General features: G+C 37.4%; 1 protein-coding gene across 3 annotated transcripts in view; it reads right to left on the bottom strand.

The window, feature by feature from the left end:
- Positions 1 to 13,822, bottom strand: part of LOC108037003 (homeotic protein antennapedia) — a 116,096-nt gene extending 102,274 nt beyond the window's left edge. For all 3 annotated transcript variants that reach the window (XM_044457323.1, XM_044457324.1, XM_044457325.1), the window contains exon 1: positions 12,892 to 13,822. The gene's annotated coding sequence lies outside the window, so the exon portion shown is untranslated. The remainder of the gene's footprint in view (positions 1 to 12,891) is intronic.
- Between the last annotated feature and the right edge of the window lie 548 nt (positions 13,823 to 14,370).

Genomic DNA, 14,370 nt, shown 5'->3' with positions numbered 1-14,370 from the left:
CCCATCTCAGTCAGCATCTTCGTGTGTTTTCCCATTTTCCGAATCGCATCTAAGCCGGGTGCGAAGAAGAGAAATGTCTCTTGGGTGTATTCATAACATGGCCGCGCCATAAATATGCCGCTTTTTCCTACAAGACATCCGATGTCGGTGCAACGGGCCGCAGCCAATCGAAAATAGGAAAATGGGAAAACAGGAACGGAGGAGCAGCGGCGGGAGATCTGAAAACTGGGCGTACGCCAGTCGACGCCTTGACGGATTGCACGGATGTACCCGGCATGCGGAGATTCGAAGATGCAGATGCAGATGCACTGCATCAAGTGGCGATCGCTTGCAATCAAGTTGCAGGCGAGTGTGCGCCAGGTTAATTGAGAAACTAGTTTCAGTTGGCCGAAGACGTCTCATTGCCTGCACATGGCCAACAAAAATAGTAAAACTCGTTGTCCCCAGAACTGGGGGACAGTGGCTAAAATGGATTAGTATTTGGAATATGATTTTGCATGGGATAAAACTTTGACCAAGTGCATTTCCGTCACAATGTGTAAATCTTTTCACTAAACAACTTAATAATGTGATAATATTAGTTTATTTTCAAAAATGAAAGTTTATTTTAGCATTTTCCATAAATTACAAAATTATGTAAATCAAAGTGAAGCTTGTAATATTTTTTCTAACATATTTTATAGATTTTTTAACATTTTGACAACAAGCCTATAATGCAGTTTTTAAATAGTATTTTTTTATAAAAACAAAACTTTTTGTTGCCTTTAATTCCTTGTATAATTATACAAAATAACTTTGGAATCAGTAAGAAAAAACAATACAATTTTAAATATTAGTCCCTTGGTTCTAAAAGGGTTTTCCCCGTGGAGTATTCATAAATCTCGTATGGAAATTTTTAAAACTAACGATAAGCTATTTCTGGTATTTTTCTGAGGGGCAACTGCAATCGAGTTTTTATTTATTTTTTAAGTTTAATGCACTTTTAAGGCCACCCATCCCATGGTGCCATTGGCATAATCTTGGTTCTTGTCTTGTGTCGCAGGAAGTGTTAAGCGGAATGTTTTAATAGCCGCTCAGCCATTGAGGGCTCGTCGCGTCCTTTACCATATGCAAATTACAAGAACTAAGCTAATAACACGTTCCCCCAGACAGCTGAAGTGGGATGCAAAGGGTGGAGGAGCCGGGATATATTAATTCTCAAGTGCCGGGGAAACGGGTTCGATACAACGTCTCAATTTGAGGCAATGGGATTGGGGATTGGGGATTGTGATTGGGGATCACCACCTACAGATTCGTCGATCCTCCTTTTTTGTGGTGTAGTGAAATTCATAAAAATGCAAATAAATAAAATTGAAATTAAAAGTTGTTGTGCAACAAAACCGAAAGGTGATAAATCAGGTGACAGAAATTAATTGAGTTATTCAACATTGGAAGCATCGGATATCAGACACCTGCAAGAGTGTGTAGATACTTGTCGTCGGTGTTGTTATTGGACGGAGTCCCCAGATCCGGCTGAAGCCGCACCTAAAAAAAAAGAAAAAGAACAGCCAGGGAATCGGCCAGAAGAAACCGAAGCCGAAGACATCTTGCCAAGATTTGCTTCACTTTTTTCGTTACTTTTTCATATCTTTTTTCCTTTTTCGTTGCTTGTCGCTGGCTGATTTTGGATTAATTTGTTCTGCAGTCAAGTAAATCCCCCACGCCCGTCTGCATTGCAGGCCCATTGCGTCACAAAAGGCAAAAACGCCGAGGAATACGGAACAAAATCCTCGAAAAAAACGTATATATAGTGAAGTAAAGACGACAGTCACCTCTACCTGGCCGTTCTGGTTGCGATTTTGCGATTTTGCGACTGTGCGGCAGGTTTTCGTTTTTGGTTTTTTTGGCTTTTTGCAACGGAATGATATATGAAGTATCTCATGGTATGACATTAACAGCACACACGAACATGTAGTTTTGTTATTTATTGAGTTTTCAGATATTTTGAAGGCATTAACATTGAAACAAATTATTATGATTACAAGATTTATGGCCGCCAGCCAGCGAAAACACACGAATAATCAACTCAGATACAGATACCAGAAATCAGAGAAGGAGACGAGAGAAGAGAACATATCTCATTTGAATGAAAGTTCTCGCATTCCCCTGAATCCACCTTTGCACGGACCTCCTTCTTGTCACATGCAGTTGTATCTTATCTGCCTCTTTCTGCCGCCTGCCCATCGTTTTCGCAATTTGATGGATTGGAGAGCATTTGAATTATCAATAATGAATCTCAAAAAGAAAAACAAGGATAGGATAATACAATTTGAAAATTATAAAAGGATGAATAGTTTTTTATTATTTAATTTTTAGGAACTAAAATTCTGATAAATTCTGCCTAAATCTTTTCCAAGCTTATGTAAACAAATTTGTATACCAATAAAAACATAATTTTTGGAAAAGCACGATCTCTATAATCTGGATTAAAAATATGAAATGATTTTGGTTTTCAAGATATTAAGCTTTTTGAACATTTTTTTAAATATGTTGTTAAATTTTTCAAATTCTGATTTTTATTTTCAAACTGTTGAATTTCTTTTTATAATTTGCTATATTTAATTGTTTTGTAATTCGCATTGGAGTCTCTATAAGTTTAGGACCTTTGATATTTCTGTTTATACAGTGTTTAGCTTAGGATTTAAATTTAAATAATCGTCTGTTTAAGAACAATAAAATCTTTACAAAGATTGCTTCCAAAACTCCTTGGCACCCTTTCAACATCCACGCAGAATCTTGGCATTTCGTAGATGATTTAAATGATTGCCGATTGCAGACACTTCCCACAGAATTTCTTCCCAGAACCGAGAACCCACAGACCCATTTGTTATTGCCTTATTAACATTGATAATCTCTGGACAGTGGCCAGCTAACCAAATGGCCAACTTGGTCTGACGGTGACCCACGCATGCGGCGAAATCAGAATTCGCCATCGAAGCGTAGACGCGACACTTTTGGCCAATTGCGATTGCAGCCCGGCCGCCAATTGCATAATTGGCTAGTTGAAATGCGCAAGTGCGAGCGGTTTTTTATTGCGGATGCACTGGCAGACGATTCAGCGGTTTCGATAAGGTAAGCGCCCTGTCTGGTTCTTGGCCAGCACTTAGAAAAAAGGTTAGATTTCAGCTTAGCTGTTTTAAAAACTTTTTTCTAAGGACTAAGAATATTTTTGACATATTTCGATGTATAACCAGAATTCAGTTAATTTTTTCTACACAAAAACTAAAACGTCTTAATTCCCATTTAAACTTTTTTTTTACCAACAAAACAGCTCTAATTTTATAAATAAATAAAACATTTAACCAAAATAATTGATATAATTCAGAAATTAATGCAAACACTATTATAACACTTTTTCGATAAACCAACTTGGAATTTAATTTTTAAAATGATTCCTTTAAAAAATGTGTGTGCTTGTTTGAGTGCAGTTTCTGCTTTTCTAGGCTGTGGAGTTCTGACGACTGGCGGCTTTCTAATCGCGTTTATTGATTCAAAGACAGGCCAAGCAAAGACACCTGACCGCAAATGGTTCGGGCCTGGTTTTTCTCTGGATGATGTTTGGGTGCCAATGCCGGCGGTGTTGCAACTTCGCGCCGGACTTCATAATTGCCACAAGTTGACGCACATCGCACGTGGGGCTACGTGTTGGCATTAGGCTCTTTTTTATCACACTTTTATTGCTTTTTTGCGCCAAAGCCAAACGTCTAATGCGATTCTTCATAATTTTTATAGCTTTTTTATCGCTATTTTTTCCCTGTTGTCTTCCTCCAGCCAAAATGTCTTGGCCGTGGGGTGATGGTTGTTATTGTAGTCTCTACTACGAGTGTGTGTTGTTGTTGGTGGCACTTTGACTAATTGCAGTGCACTTGCCACATGAAGTTGTTGCCGTTGCTGTCGCTGCTGTCAGTCAGCTTGTCCAAACAATTTGTCATCTTCTGTGTCACGTCACAAATGGGTGGTGTTCGGATGTGTGTGTGTGTGTGCAGGTTAATTTTTATTAGATTTTCATGGAAACCCTACTTTATAGACCTGCCAGCCAGGCAGTCGGTGTGTGTCTGTGGCACATCGTTTATCACTTCCTTTGACAATTTACATGCTAATCAATCGCTGGCTCACTTTCAAAACAAACCCAGCCTTAGGGCGAAAATGAGGCCCAGAGTTTCGTAATTAAGTCGTTAAAAGGGAATTCCTACTTCACAATATATTACAAGCTTTATAATTTTTGAGTATATCAATTTATATTCTGTATGGAAAGTCTGAGTTTTGAACATTATTTAATATGTGTAGTATCTAAAATTGGTCAAATATTTTGTGATATTTTACAAGCATTATTTTGACATTTTATTCCACATGGTCGAAGACCTTAAATTTTGCTCTGTCGTTGCGAGTTTCCTGAAACCAATAAATATTTCGCAATCTCTCAATCTCAGCGCGATTCCTGGTTTTTCCGCCCACCATCCCGTGGCCAATCAACTTCAATTTCGTTTAACATTTCTCTCCCCTTTTCCTTAAAGCTCGGGTAACGCATCCACCAAGTATCGACCCTTGGCTGGAGGACCTCATAAAGCTTTCGACTCGAAGGAAACCAATTTGTTCTGCCGTTTGATTTAAACGGTTTTATGGCCCGTCCTGTTGTTTTCACTCCATGTCTCAGGACTCCCTTTCGGTCTGTCTGTCTGTCTGGATATCTGGTTGTCTGGATGTCTGAATGTCGACGACCACGACGCGCCCTTAAGTATGCCACTCAGAGGGCACCACCCCCCAAAAGGCACCCTTCCGAACCACCCACCCAACCGCCCGAATGCCAACCAAGTTCGACCACTTGGGACTTTGGCAAATTTGCAGCATATGCATGGATGATAAGGACAAAGGACATTTCGGTTTCGCAAGACATTTGGTCAAAATTCAAATATATTTGGGCATGTGTGGGCTACCGAAACACCCCTCTGTCCCCCTTTTTGTACCCCTCTAAGTGGGGTGCGAATGGCAGCCGTAACGGTTTAATCTGTTTTAAATTATTTTCCCTTTTGGCATTTTTAGGTGATAGGGGAAAAGGGGAGAGAAGTGCAAGAGCACAATCACTAATCGGATCTACACAGAAGAAATTATACAAAAAAAGTTAAGCTCTACAAACGATGTGATTAAGTATTATTTTGTAGGTATTATATTATATTGTGTATTTAAAAATCACATCCTAAAATAAATCAATAATTTTACAAATTATAATATGATCTGTTGACATTATCGATACAATTTAATAAAATGTATGAAATTAATTGGTTGGTACTTTTTTTATTTTTGTTAACTCACTAGAAACCAAAGAAATAATATTAACAACAAATACCCAAAACACAGTATTAAAATGGTTTTAAAAATGTTCTTGCTATAAGATCACCTTATTCAGATTTTCCTCGGTGTAAAATATGATTTTATTGAAAAACCAAAATTCTCGATACTCAGAATTTCGGGCATCTGCGCCTTTTTGGGTTTTGATAATTTTTTTGTGGAGTGTTCTGCCCCTTTAATCCTCGAACAATGCTCGCTGTCTTTGTCACGCCAAACACTTGCTTTCTCCCTCTCCTGCACACACACATACTCACTCACATTCGACTGTAAAGAGTATCTGTGTGAGGGTCTCTTGTTGCCTGGCAACGCTTTGGCATCAAGATTAATTTTAGACGAGAAAAAAGGAAAGAAATAAGTCAAAATGATTAATGGGCCTTAATTTTTGTTGCTGTTGCTGTTCTCTTCTCCTTTCTTTGGCACATGCATTTGTATGGGCATTGGATTCGCCGTCCCTTTCTTTTCTTTTCTGTCTCCCCCCAAAGTCACCCCCGCCTGGAGGTTGAGTTTTCGGCTATCCGAAATAGTTTCGAAAGGTTAATGCATCATTTTTTGTTGTTTTCAACCATCTTTGCCATCCCCGTCCCTTTCTGACACACCAGCTGTGCGGATGCCCTATCTCTCTCACACCCCCTCCTCCATCTCGCTCTCACCCCTTAAACGACGGCCATGCCGGCTGTGGAATTGGGATTATGGCTGCTCTTCTGCCGCCACCTTTTGATGATGATTACTCAGGTCCGGAAAGGGGGATGGGATGGCGTCTGTCAATGTGTGGGCTCGAAATGCATCTCCAGATACGAATATATTTGCCCGATATTTTTGAAAACTTTCTGAAATTATTATATTTGTTTCTGATCTAAAGAAAGCTCAAAATGTATTCCAACAGAATAGAAATGCCGGGAACATTTTCGAAACATCAAAACATTTGGAAAAGCAATCAAATATATACTATTATTGTTATAAGGGAGTGGGACATTATTAGAAAAATATATCAGACATGATAACAAGATACAGAACGGTATAGGTAACAAATTTAAAAATAGGAGTGAAAAAATTCTTTTTTATATTATATATATTTATATTATTATATATATATATTTAATTTTCCGTTCATAGATTCGTAAAATTTGTTTACAATAACAAATATAAAAACAGAATTACGATATTTAAGTAAAAACCTTAAGTCTTATAACAATTTGTAAGATATGTTGAAAACCAATTAACAAAAATAAAAATATTGCAATGAACCCAAATAACTAAGAATAATAAATAAAGTGTAATATGATACAAATCTATAATTTAATATAATTTTAAAAATCTAGATTTATTTTGTTCTGTCCATCTTTTTATTGAAATTTTCGGCAAAACGAGAGCACAAATATTGTGAACAGATTTGGAGCTAACACGATTTCTTATATCTGTATGTATGGCTGGATATTCCAGTTAACTCTTTCCTAAGATTGTTTTATTTGGTTTCTTTTATTCGTTTTTTTTTGGTTGTGTGCCCTTTTAATTGTGAAATTTCCACGAAATTTTGCGATGCGACTTTCAGTGAGTTGATTCGTGTTTTTCGAGGCTGACACGATTCCGCCAAAAGCCAAGCCGGCGACGTGGAGTTGGAGTTGAAGTTGAAGTCGGATTTGGACTTGGCTTTTTTTCAGGGGTCCAAGTGGCAAGACCGAGATCGGGGTTGCGGTTTGGGTCAGTGAGCAATCCGGACCGCATTTGTGTCATTTTGCGACAACTTTGACATGTGTGACATTGTTTTTTCCTCAACTCTTTCGCTACATTTGCTTCTCTCTCTTTTTCTATATATATTTCGTTTTTTTTTTGCGACAATTTCGTGTTGTTTGTCGACTTTGCTTTGCGGCTTGCAGCAAGCAACAAAACGAATTATTTCATGTATTTTTCTCGTTTTTTTTGCCCGGGGCTTTTGGAGTTTTTTGTATGCGAAACTGAGGCAGACTTTTGTCCATGGCTAGTTAGTTTAGATACATAGATATAGATTACGTATATGTGTAGATATGTGTTTCAGCTTTGTTTGACTCGAATTTGCCGCCCAGCTTTTGAACAACATTTCGCAGTTCTCCGTTTTTTCTCGGACTTTTCTTGACTCATTTTTTGTGTATTTCTTCGTCAGCTCGTGCTGTTTCGAACAATAATTTTGTATGGGCGGCATAAAGCGTTTGAAATTTAAGATGCAGATCTGGACAGAGATAGAAGTACAGAAAACTCTTAAGAACAGTTCGAAAAAACCCAAAAATCTGGAGCGTTTCTAAATGTTGGGTAAAAAAAGCAGGGAAATATGCAATTTTTAAAACTCATATTTGTCATATTTGTTTGGACATCTTTGACTACCGACGGCGCCGCCACCCGCAGCTACAATATGCAAATATTTTCCACATATGTATGTCTACCTCCCACTTCCTTAGAGCACAGGATGTTCTGCTCGACTTTTCCATTATACTCACAACCTCTCGCAGAGTTTTCAGCCAAGGGACAAAACACAAAAAATCAAGATTTATTTCGATTTTTTATGACTTATTGACTTCTTCACACAAATAAATCACAAAATTTTCTCCATTGTGATGTGTTTGTGAAAATATTGGAAGTGAATGTGATTTATGGTGGAAGTGCACACGTGGTGGAACAATTCTCACGGTGGGCATAATTGAACTAGAGGATAAATAACATAAAACGAAAATGGGAACTTGTGGGTGACCTGATAAATATCGTAGGTCATCGAGGGTAGTTGTAGTTTCATAGGGGATATACGTGCCCAACAAAATTATTTGGAATCGCTCTACTTAGAGCACCTACATTTTATGATAAAAACGGTTAATTCTTTTTACATTTATCTAAACGGTGAGAGTTCAAATAAATAGCAGAATAATATGGCCTACTTTATGGGTTTAACAATGTTAATTTAATAATAAACTTAAGAATATTCAGAATATTTAAAAAGATATTTTAAGTGTATTAAAATATATTAGAGTACTAAAAACACATAAAAATACAGTTCACTAATTCACAACTGAGGAAAGCCAAATAAAATGAAATTTAAATAAATATTTCTTCATCAACATAATTTAAAAAATGTAAATATTAAAATTCATAAATTCACACTTGCATAAACCTGTTCCCGCCATCTATCGTTTCTTGCATTTCTTAATCCTTTGGCACAATGCACCGAAATCTAAGCAGAATCGGTTTTGATTTATATCCACACAAACGAGAAGACAAACATGGAACTGCATCTCGAGCACACAAAAATGATTTGATTTATTATGAATTTCGTTTTCAAGTTGAAAGTAAAAATCTTGAACTGCATTCGGGGCTGCGGGGCAAACTAAACCTATATGTATGTATATAGGAATCGTTGGACGGTTCGATTCCAGATCGACGACAACAATGCGAGCTCATAAATAATAATTTGAGAGAGTGCCGAGCAGAACGTTGGGAATCTAAAAAGAAGAAGGCCGTGCCCGGCCCGGTCGGAACTGTAAAAACAGGTAACCTTCAAGATACAGATACAATGGATGCAGACAGCGAGACGTGGATAAAGCCAAAAGTCATGTACTGCGACTCCAGCGGCTTAGCGTCTCGAGTTCAAAGTCAGATAATGGACTATGGAGATGCGATGCGATGCGATGCGTTTGCCGAGATATGCGCACCAAATTGCCACTGCGAAGGACGCATATTAATTTTTATGACCGTACAAAATGACGATTGCATAACCTACCGCCAGGTGACTTCGACTTCCTAATGGCCGTTTGATTTTTGCTGGAAAATCCTCGATTTATACGACCTCCTGACAAGTGACAAAAAGGAAAAGTATCATAAAAATCAGCAGGTTTTCGCTTTCGGTTTCAGTTTCAGTTTCGGTTAGTTGTTGTTCTTGCGTTTTCAAGGACACTTTGGGCATTAAAAAATGAGATTCTTTTGCAAATTTCTGGAAGGTGTTTGCGAGTTTAGGTAGTTTGGTTTTAGGAATTTCCCTTAGTTTCGTGAATTTTCATTTCGTTTCCTGCCGCTTTTGGAGAGTGTTCTGCATTTTGGTGTGCGAGTGTTGTTTTTTAGTTTTCGAGTTTTGAGTTTTTGCGTTCCTTGTCGCGTATCTCTTTGCCATAAATCATTGTCACCCGCTTCGGCGCAATGTCACTGCGAGCGCTTCCCGCTGGGTTTCTGGCCCCGACCCTAAACCCTCGCCGAACACCTACTCCCCGCTCCGATTTCGGACTCCCTCTTCCTACCATGAACCTACAAAAAAATATATATAAAACAGTTCGAGGCGCTGACTGCTTTTGGGCTAAAAAATAATATAGCAAGTCTTTCTCTCTTTCTTTCCCTTTTTGCCATAGCCGAAAACGAATTGCAGTCACTGCAAATTACCACCCAAGAAAATTGGTTTGGGTTTGAGTTTTGTCCAAACGCAAGGACATGCTGATTTAGTCCTTTTTTCAGCAGCTGTATCAGAAGTTTACCTTCTATAATGCAACCCATTACAGCTATGAATAATGGTCTGAACCATTATTCTTTGATTATGAACATTATATTTAAAATGTATAAAAATAAAAAAAATGTGAAAATCAATAAATTATTAAGATTAAAATTAATATTTCTTTTACATTTATTTTACTCAACATCGACAAAGTCATGGAAAATTAAGAAATTGTGAAATATAATGAATTTTTTCAATCCTTTTAAATTAACAGTCAGCTTCATTTACTTTACAAATCAAGTCTGTCAAGGTCTGGCTTTTTTGAGAACAACATTGGCATTAAAAATAAACATCATTGTTTTCCAAAAGAAAAATCAGGGCAAAACTCATACAAGTAAAACGCATTTAAAAACGTGGAAGCATTATTTATCAAATATAAATTCTTAAATGTGCAACTTTTGAATAATTTAAGGTCCCAGAGGTAAAACGATAAAAAAAAAGTCAAAGTCCATAGTTTCCGCCGTCCTATCAAGGTTTAGTTCTCCAGGGTCTAAAAATATTTTCAATGCATCTCGAACCAAGCCATTTTTCGCGATCTTAAAACAAAAAACATTTTTAAATTACCGTTTCTGTTTTTTCTGTAGTCTTTTGAATGTGTTTTATGTGTGTGAAATTTAGGTTTTTTTTCGAAGCGGTTTTTTTGTTTTATTTAAATTTGCTTGGGCTTGCATATGATTAATTAGCCGTTTCATGTCGCCATCTATCAATGGGGGCTTAAAATATAATTTTAATTTCAAATCCAAGCCAAACAAGTTTTCTTTGTGGCCCGGCAGTTTTTGTTCAAGCTTTTTGTTAGATTTGTTTTATTAACAACAATTTCGTTTACTTTTGTTGCTTGGTTTTTAGCTTTCGGTTGAATCTCTGAGGTCGTGATTAATGTTTTTACAAAAGAGTTGTCGCCATTCGTATGCCGACTTATAAATCTTTTTGTGACTTTGCCATGAGTGTGAACTTGATTAAGAATCCGTTTAAAAGGAAGGGCTTACTCATGGTTTTTATTAAAGGAATTCAATATTATATGTTTTAAAAAATGAAACATCTTTGTAAATATATATACAGTCGAAAAAACAACATTCGTAAATATGTGAAAATAATATCTCTGATGGAATATGTGATTTTTCCATAAATATTTAAATGTTTTCCCCCAATCCTTTGGACCACTGCATCAGTGGATTTTTGTGTCTGACACTGGGCCATAAATCATAAAAGTTTTTGCAGGGCAAACCAGAACGGAGTTTATGATTTTGTCAGCTGTGTAACATTTCCAGCTGATTAAATCGATAAATTATGAGAAAATAATTTCATTTGATGCCAGTCTATTTGATTGCTCGAAAATCGAAGCTGGCAAAAATGCAAATGGAAATGTGTTAACAATAAAACCCAGGCAAAGTTCATTAAAGCCTATTGGAGACATCAGCAGAGATACTTGCTAAATAAGGGGACTTTTTAATGTTTATTAAATTAAGTATAAATTTTGCACTTTGGTCGGGCGCAAGTGCAATGAGAGAGCGGGAAATGGAGAAAGAGAGAGGTAGCCAGCGACAGATAGAGAGGACGACAAATATGTAAAGGCCAGACAACTAGGACAACAACAAAATCAGCAACAACAAGGACAATGCACTGCAACAATGGCCGCATAAATTTTCTATGCGGAGAACCCGAGAGTGTCCTGTTTGTGCGACTGTGTGCGTGTGAGTGTGTGTACGAGAGAAATGGCTGCCCTTTCCCACCATTCGGAAGTGAAACTATGTTGCCCAGGATATGTGCAATAATTCAAAAACGAATTCCAAGTTCAAAGCGCCCATTACTCGTGGCCAGTTAAGTTCGGAGCTCCGTTTTCAGTTTTCCAGCTTCAACTCCCGGGGATTCCCGAATCCCTCCAACTCTGTCCCTGCCTCTTTGCAAATTTATGCAAATGGCTAATAAGCCTGTCAACAGTTTGCAGTTTGCAGGCCAAATGAGTGATGACCTGGCTGTAGCATCCGAAAAACGCCCTTTGAGTTATGAAGTGTTGAATCTGAGTTCAGGCAAAAAACTTTTACTTTACCCGTTGCACTTTGAGAAACGGATGTAGTGTCATTTTCAAATTGGTTCTACGTTTTTAATTTGAACAGGATTTAGACACCTCAGGCATTCGATACATTTTATAATGATTTACGGTCGATGAACCGCCGACGGGTTGAATATATTGCACCCATTAACACCTATCGAAATTTATAATATTTGCAAAGAGTCATATAATACAGCTCAAAGCTTTGAAAACATTTTTAGATTATTAACAATAGGGTCTAAAAATTATATAAAATTGACAAGGTCACTCGAAGCTAAGGTTATATTTCTGATTTGTATTTATTTATTTAATTATAGTTAATTTATGTGACTGGTTAGGGCATATTCTTATAAAAGTTTAAAAAAGCAATTAAAAATAGTATTTTAGACAATAACAAATTTGAAATACGAAATAATAAAATCAAAGGTACTAATCCTAGAAATGGCTATTCTTCTATTTTGAAATATGAAAAACCCATTTCAAAATATATATGATGGATGTTATATTTAAAGAAAAATCTTTCCAGAAACATTAATTTACTTTTGTATTTAATTACTTTTACAGTTATGATATTTAAAATGCTAACACATTTTCGCTAAGCGAAACGGCTAAGCATTTTTAGGTAGTACTTCGAATTAAGTTTTTTAAAATATTGTTTCTCAATTTTTACCTTTAAATCAGAAAATGTGTCTAGCGATTTAAAATTAAATGTCCGTTAAATTAAGAACCAAATATATAAATTAAAGAACAAAATTATTCGATTTTGAAGTTTTTTAATTTAAAAAACAAGCTATTATGGCTATTCGTTTTTTGGAACTCGTGTAAAACTCTCAAATGGATTATCCCAATTGTCCAATTCAATTGTCTTATATTTGTATATTAACTAGAACCAATTTGTTTGAATTTTTTCTTCCTGTGCAGAAGTAAGGAAATTGAAAAGTCAAGCTCTGGCACTTACCTTTTAAATCCAATAACGTGCGCTTATCCTTCAATCCTGTTGGCTTTTCAAAATTCTCAGCTAACGGTAGCTTGCACGTGCGCCAAAATAAAAACTTTGCCCGCAGTGGAAACGAAACTTTTTCTTCTGCTTATTCTTTTTGTGTTTTATGTTTTTTTTTTTTTTTTTTTTGGCTGTCTACGTTTCAATTCTGTTGATTTCGTTGCGGTTAGAGTTGGAAGCTTTAGCTTTTGTTTGTTGTTAGTGTGTAGATATTGCTCGATTTGCGGGGGACTAGAAAACGTTGTTCTACAGATTCGAGTTTTCGGTGCACGATTTTTAAGAATAGATAAACACTTAGGTAGTAGGATTTGGCTTGATCAATTGGAACTCTCTTTTTGCAGCACAGTCAGCCCAGATCCATTAGTAATATTGCACAATTAGTGGGTGAATCCAGACACCTGCCAGACACTCGAACATCATAAAAAGAAACGCGCGCGAAGTTCAATTTCCGTGGGTGTTTGGCTTTGTTTTTGTTTTTATTTTCGTTTACGATTACGGTTATTATTATAATAATAATGGCTTTTATGACGATCTGCGCCGTACGAGGGCCAATGTGCGACTGATTGCGGTTCTAATTTTTTACGATTATTGTTATGATTATTTTTACGGCCTTTATGATCTTAGCGGGCTGTCAATTGGGATATGGCGCGTGGAAAGAGAGCGGTCGCGACGGCGAAGAGCGAGCGAATAGTTCCGACAGCCCCAAAGATACAGATATAGCCGTCTATACCTATACCGATATACCGAATACCGTTATGCTTCTGGGATCCACTCGCACACACACTCGCACGTGGGCTAAATCAGCGGTACACGGACGGGTCCTCGAGTGCTTTGTTGTGTGATGTTGATTTCTTTACGACTCCTATCAAACTAAACCCATAAAGCATTCAATTCAAAGCATATACATGTGAAAATCCCAGCGAGAACTCCTTATTAATCCAGCGACGTCGGCAGCGGGCCGTCGGCGGCGGCAGCGCAGTATATAAATAAAGTCTTATAAGAAACTCGTGAGCGAGAGAGCGATTTATTTATGTGCCGCAACGCCGACGGCGACTGCGACGCAGGCATCGGCGGAGGCAAAGACAGCGACCGCAGCAGAGCCGCTCTGCTCTGGCCATAAAGTATTTTGCGAAAAGAACCGTTCTGCTCTCGTTGCCATTTGAGTGACTGAGAGAGCGAGTGAGTTAGATGCGAATCGGAATAGAATTGAGAACTTGACCACGCGCGCATTCTCACATTCTCGCATTCTTTCGCCGGCGGTCCAGGTCCTTGAGTTCCCTTTTCAGAGCTCGCAATGCCATGCCGAGCAACGTTTTGTAAACTATAGAAGTCGATCTTATTCGGCCTGGCCAACTTTTCATTAATTTGGAGAAAGCGTAACTTCTCGTTTTGTTTGAGTGGTATGTTTTATTTTTTATTTAAATTCTTTTTATTTTC

The sequence above is a fragment of the Drosophila rhopaloa genome, unplaced genomic scaffold (assembly GCF_018152115.1).
Source record: "Drosophila rhopaloa isolate 14029-0021.01 unplaced genomic scaffold, ASM1815211v1 contig_155, whole genome shotgun sequence".
Taxonomy (NCBI): Eukaryota; Metazoa; Arthropoda; class Insecta; order Diptera; family Drosophilidae; genus Drosophila; species Drosophila rhopaloa.
This window is presented reverse-complemented; position numbering and strand designations above follow the sequence as displayed.